Consider the following 21,538-nt stretch of genomic DNA (forward strand, 5'->3'; position numbering starts at 1 on the left):
CTTGACTTTTTAGAGTAGGTTCATAGCAAAATTAAACTGTAAGTACAGAGATTTCCCAAATACCCCCAACCAAAAGCCCCTCTTCCCCCCAAGCAACAGTCCCTACCAGAGTGGTGCCTTTGTTAAAATTAATGAACCTACCTTTACATGTCATAATCACCGCAAATCTGTAGTTTACAACAGGGTTCACTCCTGGCGTTGTATATTCTATGGGTTTGGACGGATGTATGCTGACATATCCATTATTGTAATATTATACAGAATAGTTTCCCTGCCCTAAAGACCTTCTATGTTCTGTGTTTGGATCCCTCCGTCTCCCCTTTTTCCACCTTCCCCCACAACTAACCCACATCTAATCCCACCTTGGAGGTAACCCAGCCATCTCCTACCCGTTTACAAACTGACACGCTCACTCATATACTATTGGGACCATCGTTGACGTGACGTTCTTTATCTTGCTTTTTCTAGTCAGTAATATATAATGGAAAAAATTCCACATACATATAATCTTTAAAAATATGAATCTTAAATCCAGCAGACTGTTAGTGAACCTTCTTCTCAGCGGCTTCAGAACCTGCCCAGAGAAGCTGTGGTTGGCGAATTCTATGGGATTCCTAGCGCTCTGTGCCAAGGGCATTTCGGAGGCTTGCGCTTGGACCCCATTCTCCTTCTTTCTCTTCATCTGCAATGCTGCCAGAATGACGGAGCAGAGGCTTTGGATTGGGGGCCGGGGTCAGGAACTCCTCCTTCTCGGCCCTGTGGTGACTTTGAGGGTTCTAGGCATTTCTGCCTCGGTGGACTCCTTCCTTCAAAAATAATATTAAAAATTATGCTTTGCAACTGCATTGGTATACCGGCTGGCTGGATTATAGTCTAGGATCATGATGATTTTTCTTCTAAATTGTAAAAGGAATTAAAACACTTCATGGCCCTTAACATTATCGTGTGTCCCAGGACCTGTGCCCGCTTCGTCCGTGAGATGTCGGCCCTGACTCCTCGCTCTGAGAAAATGCCAGCAAAGCTGAAAAACCGCATCCTCACCTTGAGCAGGCAATGTGCACTGCGTAGATAATTACTGAGTGATCCCATATTGCAGGACATTTAGGTTTCTCCCAATTTTTTATTGATACAAGTGTCACGGAGGGGGAAAAAATACTGGTTTAGTAAGTTTCCCCCATTTTTAAATTAATTTCCTCAAGGTGTATTTTTTTAATGAAATTACTCTTTAGAAGAGTGTGCTGATTTTAAGACGTTGGGATGTTGCCAAAAGCACATTTTTTTTAACCAGAAATTATGAAATTGGCTCTTTCTCGCATCAATATTAATTTTTAATCTTTTAAAGTTGGACAGGCAAGACATATATTTCTCTTGAATTAATTTGCATTTCTTTCATTTCTGCCGGCTCACGTATGTGCTCCGTCGTTGTTAACCAGTCGTGTTAACTCTTTTGTGAATTTTTCATTTGTATTCTTTCCTCACTGATTCCATGGCCTCTGCATCCCTCACTGCTCTGTTCACAGCATCTAGTCCCCTCTCTGCTTCATAGAATGTGACTTTCATTTCTGTGCAAAGTATTTTTCTCTTCCATTTTTTTCCTTCGGTCCCTTTCATCTCTTTCTGTGCCTTTTTTTGTTTTTAAATCTGTTCTGATCCTTTATTTCAAAGGGAGCTTTTATTTTTTAATTTCTTCACGTGCCAGGAAAGTCTCTGTTTATAGCTTTTGCCTCCTTCAGACCATAGACTTTTGTGGCGGGTGATCTGGTCCTCATCTGCCTTATTCTTGCATTTCTTCATTTTTCTGTTACCTCTTTGCCTGAGACACTTGCTGTCTCTTCTCCATGACCACTTATGGGTTCACGGTAAGGAGCCGTCCTGCAAAAGGAGGAGAAATATCCTAGGGACAGCAGCTCAGAGCCATGGGATAGAGGAACAGGGACCGCAACACCCAGGCGTGGCCACACCGGCCTTGACCTGCAAATGCCCAGACAAAAACTGAAACCATATTTGATAAGCTTGGTGCCATTCTGGTATCCACCAGTGGGTCCTTCGTCCCAGCACTATCACCCTGGCAGTCTGGGCCACGTGATCACTCGTCTGCCTTATTAGGATGGTCTCTCAATTGGCCTTCACTTCTTCCGCTTTTCCCCTTTCAATCTGTCTTCCCAAAGATTTCACAAACCTCTATCTGACCACATCATTGCTGCTCTGCTACCGAAAAGGTGGTGTTCAATCTCCACAGTGTCGTGACAGACCACTGCCCGGAGTCCCTTCTGCCACTGCCTGCCCGACCCAAACCTGATGCCATGGAGATGCCAACTGGCCATAAACCCAGGTTCGCAATGCACAAGGTGAATTTGTGTGAACTGGGGAGTTCTGCCCAAACTGTCTTCTCCTGCCTCCAGCCTTCACCTCCTCAGTCTGGAAGATGCCCCTTCAGGCGTCCACATTCTGCGTAGGTGCCACATTCTCTATGAAGAAGCCCTTGTTGGGGGCACCCTGGTGGTTCGGTCGGTTGAGCATCCAACTCTTGATCTCGGCTCAGATCGTGATCTCATGGCCCGTGGGTTCGAGCCCTGGCTCGGGCTCTGCGCTGACAGTGTGGAGCCTGCTTGGGATTCTTTCGTTCTTTCTTCCTCTCCCCCTTTCCCCACTCACATTCAGTCTCTGTCTCTCTCTCTCTCTCTCTCTTTCAAAATAAATAAACAAGAAGAAGCCCTTCTCTCTGCAGTCGTCACCACGCATGTCCCTATAGAGTATACGGTACCTCCTAATAGTCTTCCAAACACACTATATTGTATCTGTTGACATTTCTGTCTCTTCATCCAGACTGTAAGCTCCTTGAAGACAGGAACATCATCATGGCTGTTTATCACATTCCTCAGCATCGGGCACAGAGCCAGCTTTCCACTGGTGGCCAGTGTGTGAAGAACTGAACCAACTCCAACTCAGTGGCATAGAAAGAGTAGGTGATGCTTTGTTTTATTTATTTTGATCGTTACTTTCTTTTTTTTTTTTTTTTTTGAGTTTACTTTATTTTGAGAGAGAGAGAGAGAGAGAGAGAGAGAGAAATCCCAAACAGGCTCTACACTGTCAACACCGAGCCCGATGTGGGGCTTGAACTCACGAACTGTGAGATCATGACCCGAGCTGAAACCAAGAGTTGGACACTTAACTGACTGAGCCACCCAGGCTCCCCAGTCATTACATTCTTTTAGCTATTTAATGAAAATTAACTTTATGGGAACAGGAAATTGCACATTTCTTCCATCACAACGTGATTTATATATATTCAAAGAAGGACAGATTTAATTGTTCTGAACTTTTTTCACTCAGACTATGTAGAAATGTACCAATATGTGGAAAGTGTGCATTGTGGAAGCATGGGTGATTGCCTTTTATATTTTCCTTTTCTGTTTTATCCCAAGATCCACCACTATAAAAAATATGACTTTAACGATTGAAGAGAACAAAATCAATTCTATGTACTAGGATGTTGTATGGAGCTTCTTTTTTAACTCCTGAATGAGCACTCGGGCACCATGGCTAACGCAAGAAGGTTCTAAGCATCAGGTATTCTAAAGGTATTCTAAAGCATCAGGTATTCTAAGCATCAGGTATTCCGTCACACGTGGACGGACCTTCCTCCCATGGACAGGTAGTCGTAAGAGTCTCGCTCCAGTCAATGACTCCTCACCACACCCCTCCCTTTATTCTATGCCCAGAGATCACTGAGAGGGTTGTCCCACTTTAGAGTGAAGAAAAGATCTCAACAGTTCCAGCGTCCCACCCAAAGTCACATGGTAGAAAGAGCTGTGCGCTGCTGAAGGGAGGCTGCCTCTCTCTAGAAACATCTGCAGTGACAGAGGGGCCAACATAGAGCTGCATATTACCTGGAGAATCGATACCATCACGTGGTCTCATTAGAGAGAAAACCAAGCAGCAGTATCCCAAGAAGTTACCAGCTCTATAAGGAAGTCTTCCTCTCCCTATTCCTTTGATTGCACCCCCACATCGGAAATGGAGGGGGTGGGAGTGTATCAGACGTGGACTGAGACCTTCACACTCTGCAGCGTTTGGGTAGGAGGCTTTCTGCTGATATCTGTAAGGGGTGAGAAGGGCAGATCTGCTGGCAGTAAATGAGTAAAAAGACGGCAAGATGAGATAAAGCTGGATTCTGGTAACACCCCCTACTCCACAAGTCGGATTCAGTTCTCCTAAGGTGAGCTCTTCTATCCATATGCCAGTTCAAGTCAAGTTCACCCTCAAGGAATACCCAAGGAACAAACACCATCTTCTCCAGGATGAGTTTCTTCTACCTCTGCTTTCAGATGATAAGTAGACTCTCCTTGACGCCCCTGGAGTTAGAGAAATTCCCTTAGAAGAAAGCGCTAGAGTAAAAAGATCTTTTGTATCAACTGAGAGTGATATTCTGTTTGATATCTTAGTCTACGGAAGGCTCAGTAACACAGATAAAAGCAGTACAAATGCCCTTTCCAAGGAGCAACGTTTCATTTCTAGACAAATAGAAATAGATCAAGGGCCAATGCCGCTCCTTTGTTCTACTAAATCCGTGTTTCGAATAAACGGAAGAATACGAAGGTGAATTGCTGTAGGAAACCCTGAAATTATTTATTGTGTTTAAGTACAGAGCCAGAACATGGTAGACAAAACGAGGGGTAAATGTACGTGCGTGGCTGGTCTAGATCCTTTTAGATGACTTCTGTAAAGAGGAACCCTTAGGGGTGACTTCTACAGATTACCCCAGGTCCCATTATTAGTAATTTGAAGAAAGGATTATTAAATTAACTGATGAAAGATAAGAGAAATAAGAGATTTTATTTTACGTATATTCCTTCTCTAGGATCCTTCCTTTATTTCTGCAGATCCAAGTTTCCGACCAATACTATTTTCTTTCTTTCTAAAGAATTTCTTTTACTATTTCATGCAAGGCAGGTCCGCTGGCAACACATTCCCTTGATTTTTGTTTGTTGGGGAGAGTATTTTTTCCTTTACCTTTGAGTAAATAAAGGTAAAAATTTGCTGGATACAGAATTCCAGGCTGGTGGCGTTTTATGGGTCTGTTTTTGTTTTCAATACTTGTAAGTATTTCGCTTGGTTTTCTTCTTGCTCGCACAGTTTCTAAAGAAAAGGCCAATGCAACGGTTTTCCTTGCTCCTCCATACGTAATTAGTTTTTTTCCCTCCTCTTCCTTCTTTAAAGATTTTTCTTTCTCTTTGATTGTCTGCCGTTCAAATCTGAGACGGCGAGGTATGGGATTTGGGGTGCTCCTCCTGGTTGGTGTTCTCTGAGCTTCTCGGACGTGTGGCTTCATGTTTATCGTGAACTTGGAGAAATTCTCACAAATGATTGATTCCGTTGTGTCCTTGGTGCCTTTCTCTCTTCTCTGTCAGTTATTCTCAGTAACTGTATGTTACACCCTTGTTTATTTATCTTTTCATTGAAATGTAAGTGACAGACTGCATTATCCACTGAAGACTCTACTGGTTGCATCTGCAAAAATCAGGGCACCAGACAAGGGTTTCAACTCTTTTCTAGAAAGTTCCAGAGAGCTGGAGCAAAGCAGGGGGAGGCTGCAAAGACGGTGTCTCCTGGCCTCCATTCCCTGAAAGCACCTCCTTAGACTCCTATAAGTATGACGGACCAGAAGTCTGTCCCTGAGGCCAAAGCTCCTGGACAAGCAAATATGCCTCTTTGTCAGAAAGACTGGGCAGTGCACTGGGTGTCTACCCAGAACTATCTCTTTCGCTGTCACAACGAATCCCAAGCAAGCTCTGTACTGTCAGCACGGAGCCTCATGCTGGGCTCAATCCGGGTCTCGAACTCAGGAACTGTGAGATCATGACCTGACCTGAAATCAAGAGTCTGATGCTTGGCTGAGCCACCCAGGCACCCCTGATTTCTACTATTTTTAATACAAAGTTACCTGTTTGGAGAGTCTGGGTAGTTCAGTCGGTTAAGCATCCGACTTCAGCTCAGGTCATGATCTCACGGTCTGTGGGTTCGAGCCCCGGGTCGGGCTCTGTGCTGATGGCTCAGAGCCTGGAGCCTGCTTCGGTTTCTGTGTCTCCCTCTCTCTCTGCCGCTCCCCACTTGTGCTCTCTCTCTCTCTCTCTCTCTCTGTCATTCAAAAATGAATAAACATTAAACACTTTTTTAAAAACAGGAGTTACCTGTTAACTTTATTCAGTTCTCTTGTATGTAATGAGTCATTTTCCTCTTGCTGTTTTCAAGATATTCTCTGTGCCTGGTTTTCAACATGTTGAGTATGATGTGTCCGAGTGTATGGTCCCCCTAGTTGTCAGGAAACCTACTTTGGGTCACTTCTATTTCGAGTCATGGCAACTATTCCAGGCAGGAGGTTTAGCTTCAGGGATCTGTGCCTTTGCCTTCTTCACCTTGTTCCTACTTCAGACTTGTTGGGTTTTAAAAATATATATACCCATTAATCCTAATTCTAGGAATCACATCTATCATTCTGAGCAAGCCCCTCAACTTCTGTCACCTATAAAAATAAGAACAAGACAATTGAACCTTCTTCAGTGGATCTTTAAGTTACATTTCAGTGACTCCAGTGGATTAATTGTTGGTATAAGAAACAATTTTAATACACGTTCATATAACTGTGAGTGGGATAAACGATTTGAAAGTACTGTAAAAATGTTGTTCTAGGGCACCTGGGTGGCTCAGCTGGTTGAACATCTGACTTTGGCTCAGGTCACGATCTTGGGGCTCTGAGTTCAAACCCCACGTCGGGCTCTCTGCTGTCAGCGTGGAGCCCAGTTTGGATTCTCTGTCCCCCCCCCCCCATCTCTGCCCCTCTCCCACTTGTGCTTTCTCAAAAATAAATGAAAACATTAAAAAAATGTTTTCCCTTTGCAGATTTCGAACTTCAGAAGCATTTCACATGTATGCCGTTTTGATCACTGTAGATTTTCGGAGAGCCGTCTCAAATGTTACAATTAGAGATTCCAATCTGCCTTTCGAAAACCATGTGAAACCAGTTCCAGTTAAAGCAATTTGTATCCGAAGTTTTAATTCAAGATTTGGTATATGGAAACATAAGAAGACCCTAGGGTTTTCCCGGATACCTTAACTGAAATAATTCTGGCTTATTTAAAGAGCCAAGTGGTAAGATTTTATGAAAAAGATTATTTTTGGCATAATCTCATCTTCCCAACAAGGTAATTATCTTCTTTCTTATGGGAAAACAATAAATCCTTGATAGCAGCTCCGTGTTTTAGCCGATATCACAGAGTGCCCCAGTATTATCTCCCTGAAAATAGTTTTATTTTGCTTTTTCCCTCAGGAAGCCTGTGCTAGCGATGATGCGTGGGTCACCCAAGGCAAACATTCAAGCAAAGTACCAATGGCAATTTTTAAAAAATTAAAGTAAGTCTATGAAATATTATAATGTCAAGTGTAATATAAATAATTGCAACTCTAATGAAAAGTTGATTGTCCCATTTAGCAATAAATTTAAGGACAATTATTTGAAAGTATTATTGGGGTTAAACAAATTGCCACCATACTGAGGCTAGGAATAAAACAACAATAAAGTTTGCAAAATAGCATCAGAAAAATCTGGATACGTACTCAGTTGGGTATGGAACCCCTTAGTAACATAAGTGTTAGTAAATGAATTAAGACTGTGGCCCAATTACTCTATATGAAGCAGTGCCTAAAAATCATTATATTGAGTCGAATCCATGCTTAAAATTATTTAGAATCAACGTAAGGTATTTTAAAAATTACTTTCTGTTGGCTTTTCATTCCACCGCAGATAACTTAAGATTTTATCTTAGATTATTGGTGTTTAATTTAATAGATGCTAAATGCGTGTACTGGAATAATGTAAATCTAAGTAATTTCATCTGTATATACATTGATTTAAAAAAAAAAAAACAAGTTCCAAAAAACCCTTTTTTCCAAAAACTTTTATTTTCACAAAAATAGTATCTGGCAACTTCTGCCGCCTGTATGACATCAGGTTTTTTAAACAATACCTACTACTTGTTGAAAACAATACCACTATTTGTTGAAAACTCACCGAATTCCAGGCATATTACCACAGAACAGTAATCATAGTTCATCCTGCAAAATTGATTGCCTCGAATTTTTGTTAGATGATTCCGGGCACCACTCCGAGCGTTTTTCATGTATTAATTTCCTTAGTCTTCGCGTTATTATCAAGGTCGCCTAAGTAAAACCCAGACGCGGAGAAGTTAGCAACGTGTCCAAGGCCACATAGTAGAGCTGACATGCAAAACCAAGGCTGAGCAGAACTCGACCATGGTGCAGTCCTGCCCATCCTGGGGTTATGAGAACTTGAATTTGGCCTCTTGTTTCTGCTGTTCCCCAGGTCTGTAAAATCGGACCAGTCACTTAGATGCTTCAAGCTCCACTTAATTCCTGTGTAAAATGGGTGCTAAGCCAATGATGACATCCATCTGAGAAGGCCTCCTAAGAGAAGGGAATAAGAACTGCAGGTCAGATACAGACCACATTGCCTAGCCTCTGGTTCATGGCCAGCATGCGCCCGCCCCGCCGTTCACTATCCGTGATTGTGTTTATTATCTTCCCAAAGTCCTCACGTTGATATCTTATCTGCTGTTCTCCATCTTGCCATTCATATTTTTTAGATATCCAAAAACCCTACCCGCTACCCCAGGGCTTTCAAGTTCCTTGATTTTGAAGACATCATTTACGACCAGAACAGTACAAAATTCATAATAGTTGTAAAGAAACAGAGACAAGGGAGCAAATGAGAAATAATCCCTTTATAAATATACTTATCGACCGTGAAACGCATCTCCGTTTCAAGAAAGGCATTTATTGATTGCCTCGAATTTTTTCCTAGATGTATGAATTATTTGTGTAAGTTAGAATGTTACATTTTTCTTTTTTTTTTTTTTTCCTTTGCCATATAGCTGATACACGACGTACATTAATTTCAGGTGTACAACATAGTGATCTGGCAATTCTATTTTTTTTTAATTTTTTTTTAAATTATTTTAACGTTTATTTTTGAGACAGAGAGAGACAGAGCATGAACGGGGGAGGGTGAGAAAGAGGGAGACACAGAATCTGAAACAGGCTCCAGGCTCTGAGCTGTCAGCACAGAGCCCGACGGCGGGTCTCGAACTCACGGACCGCGAGATCATGACCTGAGCCGAAGTCGGCCGTTTAACCGACTGAGCCACCCAGGCACCCCAGTGATCTGGCAATTCTAAACGTTGTTCTGTGCTCACCACAAGTGTAGGTACCACCCGTCACCATACAATGTTACTTCATCACCATTGACTGTACTCCCTACTCCGTACCTTTCGTCCCCATGACCTGTTCATTCCATAACCGGGGTCCTGTATCTACCTCTCTCCTTCACCCATTTTGTCCATCACCCACCTCCTTCCCTCTGGCAACCATCAGCTGTTCTCTTTATTTATGGGTCTGTTTCTGTTTACTTGTTTTGTTTTGTTTTAGATTCCACATATCAGCGAAATCATACGGTATCCACTGTTCTCTGTTTGACTTATTTCACTTAGCATAGACAATGTTATATTTTCTTTGGCTATAAATCTTTGTTGTTTCCTATGTCATTCTATTATATTCAATCAGTGTTACATAATCATAGCTTTTACAAATGACCTGGACTTCATGGCAAATCTTATGGAAATGCGTGATGTTCGCTATTTAATATTGTTATTTTTTCTACATTAAAACAAACATAGCCAAGATGCGTTATAGAAATGTAAATCATACTACATAAAATTCCACTGACAGAGAGAAGTTCAGCGTTCTAAACATATGCCTATTGTATACAAGGTCGGAAAATTCACAGATAGGTTATTTTTATGTCAGAACTTTAAATGACAGCAACAGAAATGAAATTCAAGTGAGTTTATGAGTGAAAAGGAATTTATGTTTACTTAATTTAGAAGTCCAAGAGGGATAGATTTGGCTTCAGAAACATTGATAGTCAAGGGTTCAGCAATCAGGTGTCCTCACTCTTTGGAGCTCTTGGTTTCATCTTCCTAGGCAGTAAAACCTTGGATTGTGAGCGAATTGTTCTGAGAGTGTTCTGCAAGATGAACAAGGCTTTCTCATAAATTTTAACTTGACACACAGGCGATATCTTAAGAGTAGTACGTGATGCCCAACGTCCCGTGATCACCACTGAGCCACTGGTTATTGAAATTCGCCTCGATATACAAGTGCTTTGGATTGCAAGCATGTTTCTGGAATGAATTATGTTCGCAAGCCAAGGTTTCACTGTATCTGGTTTCAGGAGGGTTCCTGCAACTCCAGGCTAAAGCCCTTGATAGTTAACATTTTGGTCTATCCTCAATGTTACGTGACACAGGTGTTTTATATTTGTTGTCTGTTTTTTATTAGAGTTATTTGTATTCGACATTTTTGGTTACTCCATTTTAGTAAAGTTAACTCTTACGATTTTTCCAATTTTAGAACTAATTACTTAACACGGTGTGAGGATGTTTGCCGCGTTGTTTTGTCCGGAGAGGTTGTGATATATTTATGACATTGTTTGAGAAAGTGTACAAGGGTTGAAATATGAAAAATTGGCCTATATCTGGAATCTAATCGGTTCAAAAAAGAACTTCAACCACTGTAAAACTCAATGCATCTACATAAGTGAAAATCAATTCAATTGATTTTGACGGACTTGCTCCAATGCCTTCAATTCAAAACTCAATTACATGTCGTGTTCCAGAATACGATAATTATAGTGACCAACAGAACCAGGGTTTTACTTAATTATGCAAAGGCCTTGCATTGTTTGAGTTTTCAGCGGAATGAAATGTTTTCATTCAATCACAGAGAGTATAAATCTATCATATGCTTCTACTCTGCAAGTGCTGAGAAATCTATTCTTCCATTGATGTGAGGATAATTTAAATGGACAATTACCACCACTAACGGCTTTGCACTCTTCTCCATGCCTTCACAGCGTGTGCGCTTACTGTCCAAAGGGCTTTGATGAGCGTTTTATGAGCAACCTTAAGAATTTGACAGCAACGTTCCAGCAAATCTGAAGAGTAAGTGCCCGAGAAGCAGGTCTACCAAGCATTTTCTCCTGTTTTCGAGAAAGAAAGGAGGCAGGGGAAGCACTCGTATCAACTTCTAAACGTGCTGCTGAGAAACAGAACACTCCTTTCCTATGAGATGCTTTCAGCACGATAGTCATTGTTGTTTAAAATTGCTAACGGTTTACAAAACCCCTGAAGTCTCTGGACTTACTGAGCCTGGTTCCCTGAGAAATGTGATATAAGTTGTGCGACTAAGTCTAAAATGGGGATAATTCGCAACCCACAAGGCCTTTCTCATATAAGTGAGGTGACCACACACGTCAGTTAAGATCTAATGTGTCAAGGGTCGCCTGGGTGGCTCAGTCAGTTAAGCATCTGACTCTCGATTTCAGCTCAGGTCATGATCTCATGATTCATGAGATCTCACCCCGTGTCAGGCTCTGTGCTGACATCACAGAGCCTGCTTGGGATTCTCTCTCTCCTTCGCTCTCCGCCCCTCCTTCACCTAGGCTCACTCTCTCTCTCGAAATAAATAAACTTAAAAAAAGAACACCTATTATGTTAACGTAAGCCACAGCATGTTCAATGAAGGAAAAATCAACCTGGAAAGCCTCACCAAAGATCCTTGATTATATAGGAATGTTTAACTCCCCTTCAGTTTTGCAAGTTTTCATAGACAGAGAATTCTTGGTTGATGGGGTTTTCTCTCTTAGCACTTTTGTGATGCCATTGCAAAGTCTTCTGACCTTCATTACTTCTGATCAACTGTTAATCTTACTCAGATTGCCTCTTACATTAGAAATTATTTCCTCTTGCTACTTTCAAAACTTTGCCTCTCTACAATTTGACTATGATGCGTGTACATGGAGATCTCTTTATGTTGGAGAGTACTTGAGTTGTGTTGGACTTCTTGGAGTTGTAGATTAATGTTTTCCATCAAATTTGGGAAGTATCCAACTATTTTTTTCTTCAAATAATTTTTCAGCTTCTTTTTCTCTCTCTTTCCTTCTGGGACTCCCACTACCTCTGTGTTTGTACACGTACTGCTGTCCCACACTTCTCTGAGTCTGTTTATTTTTCTTCTTTTTTTCTTCCCATTATTCACATTGGATGTTCTCTATTGACTTATCTGCAACCTTGATGATTTTTTCTTCTGTCAGCTCTTTTGTTCTGTCATCATCTTTTGTTGGGCCCTGATAGTGATGTTTGTCACTTACACTGTTGTGTTTTCCGAGTAGACAGCATAATACTGTGGGTCTACAAAGAGCCATCAGTCTCAGGCTCGCCCCTTCAGAACATCGAAGTCATTGAAACTCAAAATCCAAAAGAACCTGAGAGATAATTCGTGACAATATTCTCATTTTACAGAAATAAGGATAGTGATAAGATCCAGTAATTTATTTATCTAAGAGTTGACATCTGGAAAATTGCAGAAATTGAATTTGTGTCCATCAGTCCTACATAAGGTGGCAGGGCCATTCCAACATGAATGACACTAGGAGCTGTGACACGGGCACAAATCATTAGCGCAAAAATATCAAGTCATTCATGGAATGAGAAAGGAGTAAAGTGATAATACACCTCACGTTACACTTAATTTATCTCCATACTTGTTCACTGCAAACTTTCAGAACACCTCCTGTGTATTACCAACTTCTAGAATCATAACAGCTAATCCATGAGCATTTACAAATCTGTGGAATACTGTCCTGAGCGCTCGGAATGCACCCACAGATGACAGATTGTGGGTGTAATCCCGTGTTAGAGTGTGAGAACAAAACCACCAGAGGTTAATCATGACAGCATTATGCAGCACTGAGTTAGAAGCGGGTACGGAGTGTTCACTGAATCCTCATAATATCTTTCTAAAGTAGGTATTATGATTTATGGCTACTTTTTGCATGTAACAGATAATAAACTAAATCACAGGAAAGTTAAATAACCTGCATAAGATGAGACAGGCCGAGAGTGGCCGAGTTGCCCTCTGAACTCCAGAATCCCAGAATTCCTAACTGCACCCCTTAACTGCCATGTGGGACATTCTTGTGCATGGAACAGCTCTGGCGTGCCTTCCTTATGCGACAGTCAGCTGTCTAAGTGCTACACCAGCCGCTAAAGCTACAAAATTAGTTTCCTAAGGCTCCTATAACAAAATCCCAAAAACTAGGTAGTTTAAGATAACAGCAATTCATTGTCTCAAAGTTCTGGAGGTGAGAAGTCTGAAATTAAGGTGCTGGCAGGGCCGTACTCCCTCCAAGACCTCTACAGCAGGGTTCTTCCATTGCCTTCTGGCATCTGTTAGTCCCAAGCATTCCCTGGCTTGTAGGGACACACCTCCAATCTCTGCCTCCGTATTCACATGGCCACATTTCCTCTCCTCTTCTTACAAGGACACAAATCATACTGGGTTAGGAGCCCCCCCTCCTCCCGTGTGACCTCTCCTTAACTATTACATCGGCAACCACCCACCTCCAAATAAAATCACATTCTGTGGTACTGGAGATTAGAACTCTCACGTTATCTCTGAGGGTACAGTTCAACCTAGAATAGCTATTGAATCAGAATCTCCCTCTGGTGAGGTGCACTACACACACACACACACACACACACTCATACTTGTATATCGTACACTTACAACATTTGAAAAATATGTTAGGGTTTTGTTTTTCCTACTTTCCATAATTTTACTTTTTTTAAACTTTTGGTAAGTACACTTAACATGAGATCTACTCTATAAAATTTTAAGTGCACAGCACGACGTGGTTGATCACAAACACTGTGCTGTCCAGCAGGTGTCTGGAACTTGTTCATCTTGCATAAGTGAAACCTGATACACAGAAAACCAAGGCATTAATACATTTTCTAAAAGCCTGAAAAATAATTGATAAATTTACGACCCTAACAAAACCCCCGTTTCTAATTTTGCTTGATCCGTGTATATATATCTAACGATAGTAGAACTATAATTTATATGCTAGTTTTTACATATTTCTCATTTTCATGCTTCTAAAGAATCTTCATAGGTAACAAATGTATGACTTTCTAAGTTTACTGCTCCCTATTTCATTGTTTGGGTTTTACTTTCATTCCCTCATTATTCGATATTTAGTATCTTTTTATTATTTCCGCAAAATAGGTAAAGCTACCATTGACGTTTTCAAAACCGTATTTATTGCTTTTAAGGTATCACTTAGGATAAATTCTTAGGAGTAAGATTTGATACACAGGCACATTGTTACAAACTATAATGAAACACTGTTTCATACCTGATTTATAGTGCTATTTTGGTTTACCAGGGGCAGGGCATGAGTCATTTCACCCCTTAAGCCTTATATCGCTTGGGTGTAAGCTTCCCCAAAGAAATGAAAACGTATGTCTGCACAAGAACCGGTACACAAATGTATTATTCATAACAGCCCAGAGTGGAAAGACTCCAAATGACCATCCACTGAGGAACAGATTTAAAAAACTGTAGCATATTCACAGAAGGGAATGGGTCCTGAATGTCATGAAGGATGGAGTAAGTACACGCTATGACACGGGTAAACTTTTGAAACTGTTATGTGAAGGGAAAGAAACCCCGCACACAAAGTCACAACTGTATGATTTCTTTCCTATGAAATGTCCAGAATATGTAGATCTGTAGAGACACAAAGTAGGTTCGTGGTTAGCTAAGGTGAGCCCAAGGGTGGAGGGAAGAATGGAAAGGGTCTGCTGATGAGGGATGGGGAAAAGGCTTTCAATTTAGATCGTGGTGAGGCTGCGCTCCTCTGTAGTACATTAAAAGCCACTGAGTGGGGCGCCTGGGTGGCTCAGTCGGTTAAGCGGCCGACTTGGGCTCAGGTCATGATCTCGCGGTCCATGAGTTCGAGCCCCGCATCAGGCTCTGTGCTGACAGCTCAGAGCCTGGAACCTGTTTCGGATTCTGTGTCTCCCTCTCGCTGACCCTCCCCTGTTCATGCTCTGTCTCTCTCTGTCTCAAAAATAAATAAAACGTTAAAAAAAATTTAAAAAAAGCCACTGAGTTGTACAATTCATTTTTTAAGGTTATTTATTTATTTTGAGAGAGACAGAGACAGCGTGAGTAGGGGAGGAGCAGAGAGAGAGGGAGAGAGAGAGAGAATCTCAAGCAGGCTTAGCATTGCCAGCGCAGAGCCCAAGGCGGCGCTCAAACCCAAGAAGCCACAAGATCATGACCCAAGCCAAAACCAAGAGTTGGATACTTAACCCACTGAGCCATGCAGTTGCCCCAAGTTGTACAATTTAAATGTCAATGGTATAGGGGCATCTGGGTGGCTCAGTCGGTTGAGCTTCTGACTCTTGATTTTGGCTCGGGTCATGATCCCAGGGTCATGGGATTGAGCCCCATGTCGGGCTCTGCACTGAGCATGGAGTATGCTTTAAATTCTCTCTCTTTCTCCCTCTGTTCCTGCCCCCCCACCCCCTCTCTCTCTCTAAAAAGTAATTAAAAATAAAAATAAGAATTTAAATGTAAATGGTATAATATGTGAATTTATTCCAAAAAGCTGTGAAGGGAAAAGGCTGGGCCACAAGATACGCGAGGGCAGACGGCACCATTTGTGCCAAAGCCCCCAAGCAGTAGGAAGGAACTTGACTCAAGTTGAGAAGGGATTCTAATGGGTACCTTCTCCCCTGTTTGGAAAGTCCTTACATCCAGAAGGTGGGAGTAGGGATGTTTGTGATAAGGAAGAGTAGGAACACTTATTCCGCGTTGACTGAGTGCTGAATCCTCTCCTCCAAAAAAACCCTTGTGAGGCACACGAAAGCAGGCAAAGACTATGCTCTTAAAAAAAATTAACGTTTATTTATTTTTGAGAGAGAGAGAGAGAGAGAGAATGGGGGAGGGACAGAGAGAGAGGGAGACACAGAATCCAAAGGAGCTCCAGGCTCTGAGCTGTCTGCACAGAACTCTACATGGGGCTCGAACCCACGAATCGTGAGATCATGACCTGAGCCAAAGTCGGAGCTTAACCAACCGAGCCACCCACGCGCCCAAGATACACTCTTGGGGGCAAGGACCATGTTCTCCTCCCTGCGGCATCCAAGGACCTTCTTCCGCATCTGCTACATAATAGGTGCTTAATATTTTTTTAACCCAACCGACCTAAGTTTAGTATTGTTTCCCTAATTGTATAGGTGACACCAAGTACTAAAAAACAATGACAAATTTAATTCCTTTCCCTTATTATTGATAGGGAAGCCTGAAACCTGGGTTTAAGGTTTTTCAAATTTTTAAGAAACCAACTAATTTCTGGACCAGTTTGTAGAACAAAGTGTGTGTTTATAGATGGCAAAAGGCTCAGAAATTAGAATATAGCAGTTGGTTCATGGGTGTTCATTAAACATCCAGGCTCCCACCAAGAGTACAGAAAGGAAGAATTACGATGATCAAATAAATAGAGTTTCTATCACGTCTCAAACGTTTTGGCTTTGAAGAATGCAATAATCTTGCCTGCATGTGTTGAGCAAATGAGCTTGATTATCCTTCGACTAATGGGTTCTTTATTAGGAAGATGGTCTCCTGTAAGAAGTGGACTCTTTCTACAGAATTCACAAGATACTTCAGGGGAATTCTCCTTTGGTGCCCCAAAGATGCAAAGTGTTTAAATTATGTCCCCACAGGCCTTATACCAATCAATGTCCCTCTCTGGCTGGGCCACTCATGGGGCCTCATTGAGGGACAGAAGAGGTAACCAAAAAAGAGGTAACTACTCTTCTTCAGCCTTACAAGTTGAGGAAAAAAGCCAGATAAGAAATCCGTGTTTGAGGTCCAGCTCGCTTTCTAAATGATGACAAGTATCTGATGCGTTGCTCCAGCAGCAATGGCTGACCCTAGATGCTGCCTTAACATATTGTTAGTAGTTTCTGGGGTTTGGCCATTAATAAAGACACTCTCTGGAGAAATTCTCCACCACGCCTTATCTGGTTTCAAGGATATTCATATGACCTGGAAACACATATTTAAGAAGCACTTAGGGGAGAGGAGAGAGAGCTAGCAGTGAAAGAGTCTCCCGTGAGGCAGATATTAGGAAAAGTAAACGGAGGGACCCACTGAGGACATTGAAGATACACAGAGAGACCTAAATACAAAGAAAGTGACAAGGAGACAGAACGATGGGGCAAAGACAAGAGAGAGAGGAGGACAGGAGGAGAGGCTGAGTAGAGATGATGTTTGATTTGTTTTGTTCAGTTGGGGCTCTTTATTCTTCTTCCAGACGTGTTAGTGCTAATTTCCCAACACCGAGGAGTTAGGCTGGCAGGTGCACAGAAAGAGCGGAACCCTGCCTTTCAACTTGGGGGACAGTTTCCATGGGGAAAGTGGGGCTGCCATTCAGGAGAAACATCTCCTCACAAAGAGGACACGTCTTCAGAGCTGACCTCAGACTGGAACTGTCTGAAGAAATGATTGTGGGAAATTATTTGAGGGCAATAGAAAATAAAGACCATTAAAAAAAAATCCATTAAAAATTGTTTGAGTTGAGGGGCACCTGGATGGCTCAGTCAGTCAGTTAACCAACTGACTCTTGGTTGCAGCTCAGGTCACGATCTCGCAGTTCGTGGGTTCGTGCCCTGGGTCGGGCTCCACACTGACAGTGCAGAGCCTGTTTGGGATTCTCTCTCTCCCTCTCTCCTGCCCTTCTCTCTCTCTTAAAATAAATAAATAAACACTAAAATAAAATAATTTTAAAAAATAAAAATAAATTGAGTTGAATAGGTAAAAAGGAGGAGGGTGGGGATTAGGAGAGGCTAACACAAGAAGGAAGGGAATCGACATGAAATAATCATCGTGAAGAAACAGGTCACATGGACTGAAAGGCATGAGTTAGGGAATAAAATGCTACACTTGGATAAATTGTGGAGGCATCTTGGCATGAATTTGTGCCATCGGTGCATTCAATTATTTCACTTGTAAATAGAATAACTTAGGAAAAATACTTTGTGCCAGATATATAATATATGTTTAACAAAGATCGTTGCAATTTTTTTCATATATAAATTTAGATAAGCCAAGATAAAATATTCAGAGAAATGAATACTGTATTTTAACAAGTAAAAATAATATCAAAATACACTCACAAGAAAATGTTTCACTTGTCATGTAGAGTTTACATTAAGAGATACTCTCTCCAAAGCTTTGGGACTTCCCTTGCACTCAGACTAAATACATTCACACAGTAATTCTTAAATTTGTACATTGTTTAACACTTTCCAAATCTGGTGTTATTTCCCTTGGTTGATATAAACCTTTTGGAAGAAAATGGGACAGGAATCAGGGGGTCATTTGAATAATTAAAGAAAGTAACTTACAGAGAAATTGTTCTTATTTGAGGGGATAACTTTAATAAGCGACAAAAAGGGGATCAGACTGAGGTGGTTGCATTAATCTTTGTTCGTTCAGATTTAATATTCTCATTTCCCTCTTTTATACAGAGCTCTTTCCATTAAATCCTGCTACAACTTGTTTCTTTTTTTATCTATTTAAAAAAAATTTTTTTTAATATTTATTTATTTTTGAGAGAGAGAGTGAGAGTGAGGGAGGGGCAGAGAGAGAGGGAGACACAGAATCCGAAGCAGGCTTCAGGTTCTGAGCCGTCCGCACAGAGCCCGACACGGGGCTCGAACCCATGAACTGCGAGATCATGACCAGAGCCGAAGTTGGACACTTAACCGACTAAGCCATCCAGCCACCTCTGCTACAACTTGTTTCTAAAGAGAAAAATGGTAAAATACTTCTATGCCTGTGAGTGAAAGATGTTAGAACTTGAGTCTCCCGTGCACAAGGAATGCCAGTTTGAATAAAGGAACATTACTTGTTCTGGCAAATTCCCCAACATGATTGTGGGTGATTGCATTTACCTTAAATACAGTGACAGAAGCTTAAAGGCAGGCCGCCTTCTTAGTTTGTTGTAAAACTGCTGACATTAAAATGAAAACAAAAGCTAGGGTGTTATTCATGGTCAAGACCAGAAAAAAATTTAAGCGAAAAAAATTTTAAACTAGAGATTCTGTTGGCACCCAGGACGTATGGATTCTCATTTAAAATTAATAGTTCCCACTTACTAAGCTATTACTTACGGTATAAACAACAGAAGGAAATAAATAGGTTTTTTCCGATATATATGCATCTTCCTTTTGTGTCGTGTGCAGTGTGCCAGCAATGTGGAATTATTTGATTGTTTTTAAATCCTCATTTTCGCGTTTTTCAACATTGTAAAACGTTGCTACAAACACAACCTAATTAAGAACAGACAAAAAGAGCGAGAAAGAGGAAAAAATGCTATTTTGTTTGTTCTCCCTGCTGAAGCATTTAGAAATGACAAATGCGTGCTTGGATTTTCTTTATGTGTGGTGGTTTTGGGTTCATAAAAAAGATAAACTATTTTGTCAGATCACTGGTTAGGCGCGCATTTCAGTGATGTGTTCGCTGAATACATATCACATTTTTCTGCTCCCCATAAAAACACTTGTATCTTCAAGAGGGAATTACACCATAGAAATTGGTTTAAATGATGTTGAGCATCACAGTGCTTCCACGGACAATTCTTACAGACCTTAATGAAAGAACAAAAAAGGGATAAAAATACAGATTTTTTTTTTTTTAGTGGTGTAGAGAAATTAAAATATTAAAAAGGACGGATTCTCCACCAGTCGTGATGGTGTATTGTCACCCACGTGCGTATTAGCTATTTTTGCATAACAAATCACCCCAAAAACGTATGCGGCAGCTTAAAAACAACAAATCCAAGATGGCTCCCACGGTTCCGGAGGATTGGGAATCTGGGGGGCGGCTTCACCAACTGGTTCTGGCTCAGGATCTCTCATGAGGTGGTCGTCAAGGTTTTGGCCAGGCCTTTGAGAATTTGGAAAGTTGCTCGAGGGCTGCGGTTCCTCACCTCTCCACAGGCAGTCCAGCATGGTGGCTAGCTTCCCCAAAGACAGCACTGTGGGGACCCAAGAAAGAGGGGCAGAGCCATGCTACCTGTTATGACCTACTCTCTACGCCACACCAACCCTTCTCCTTAGTCTCTGTGTTAGAAGTGAGTCCCTAAGCCCAGCGAACACTCAACAGAGTTAATCAGGTAAGGGTATGAATACCAGGAGGTGGGCAAATTTTCTTAACGGCATAGAGGAATGAAAAAACAAACCATGATCCCTGAACACAAGAAATAGCTCAGCCATATGTAATTAACTTCCTGGTTTAAAAAAATGGTCTCATCAGGTCCTGTGTGTTTCATTTTTTTCCAGATGTGAATTATGTTGTACCAGTGGTCACTCCTGAACTGGAACATTGGCCTTTGAAATAAATCTTAGAGTTTCCAGCTTCCACGAACATCCACTCTAAGTGAGCATCTAGTGAGGCTGTTGGAAATCTCATCAAACTTCCCCTGGTTATAAAGACCCTTGATTTTAAGATAAACGTTCTGTGAAGGAATACATGACAGAAAGCACAGACTGTGAGAGGGAATAAGCTCCCAGACCACTGGCATTGAGTTTTCCCGAAGACGAGCGAGGCCCGGAAGGCTACTGGAAACACTTCATTTCTGTAAATAAAGATCAAGTCTCAATATTTAGATTTGAGCTAAATTTCCATGCAGTCCTGTTAAACTGGTGGCGTGTGAGGTACAGATTACAATTTTCCACTCTCCAGTTTCCTCTGTAAAATAGAAGTTAGTGACTTTGGTTCAAATAGATAATGAACATAAGGGGTTGAAAGTATCCTACGACAAGCAACAGCAAAATGTAACTGAACCCACGCTTCTGGGTTTTGGTGGGTTTTTTTGTTTTTGTTTTTGTTTTTGTTTTTGTTTTTTTAATGTTAATTTATTTTTGAGAGAGAGAGAGAGAGCCTGCATATCAGGGGGGGACGGGCAGAGAAAGAGAGGGGGACAGATGCTCTAAAGTGGGCTCTGCCCTGTCAGCACAGAGCACGATGGAGGGTTCGAACTCCCGAACCATGGGATCGTGACCTGAGCCGAAGTGGGATGCTCGACTCACTAAGCCACCCAGGCACCCCCCTCCATGCTTTTGTTTAAAAAATTTTTTTATATACATTTATATATTTTTGACAGACAGAGATCGAGCACAAGTGGGGGAGGGGCAGAGAGAGAGGGAGACACCGAATCCGAAGCAGGCTCCAGGCTCCGAGCTGTCAGCACAGAGCCCGACACGGGGCTCGAACCCACAAACCACGAGATCATGACCTGAGCCGAAGTCAGACGGTCAACCGACTGAGCCACCCAGGCGCCCCATGCTTTTGTTTTAAAAGAAGAGTCATTTTATCATAAAGCAGTGGTACTCAGGATTTTTGTTTTGTTTTGTTTTTAGTCCCTCGGTTCCTTCACATTCTTGATGCCTTTAAAGGATCCCAAGGAGCTTTTATTTGTGTGAATTCTAACTATCCATCTTTACCATATTGGAAACTGAAATTGAGAATTTAAAATCTTTTTTAT

The 21,538-nt window shown here is 41.6% G+C and overlaps 1 long non-coding RNA gene across 1 annotated transcript; it reads left to right on the plus strand.

Annotated features, from left to right (window-relative positions):
- Positions 1–7,324: 7,324 nt before the first annotated feature.
- Positions 7,325–20,602, plus strand: LOC131490909 (uncharacterized). The gene is made up of 3 exons (XR_009251260.1): positions 7,325–7,410; positions 10,988–11,075; positions 20,334–20,602. It is a non-coding gene; the product is annotated as an uncharacterized LOC131490909 (long non-coding RNA).
- Positions 20,603–21,538: the final 936 nt, after the last annotated feature.

This window comes from Neofelis nebulosa, chromosome 12 (genome assembly GCF_028018385.1).
Source record: "Neofelis nebulosa isolate mNeoNeb1 chromosome 12, mNeoNeb1.pri, whole genome shotgun sequence".
In the NCBI taxonomy this organism is placed as follows: Eukaryota; Metazoa; Chordata; class Mammalia; order Carnivora; family Felidae; genus Neofelis; species Neofelis nebulosa.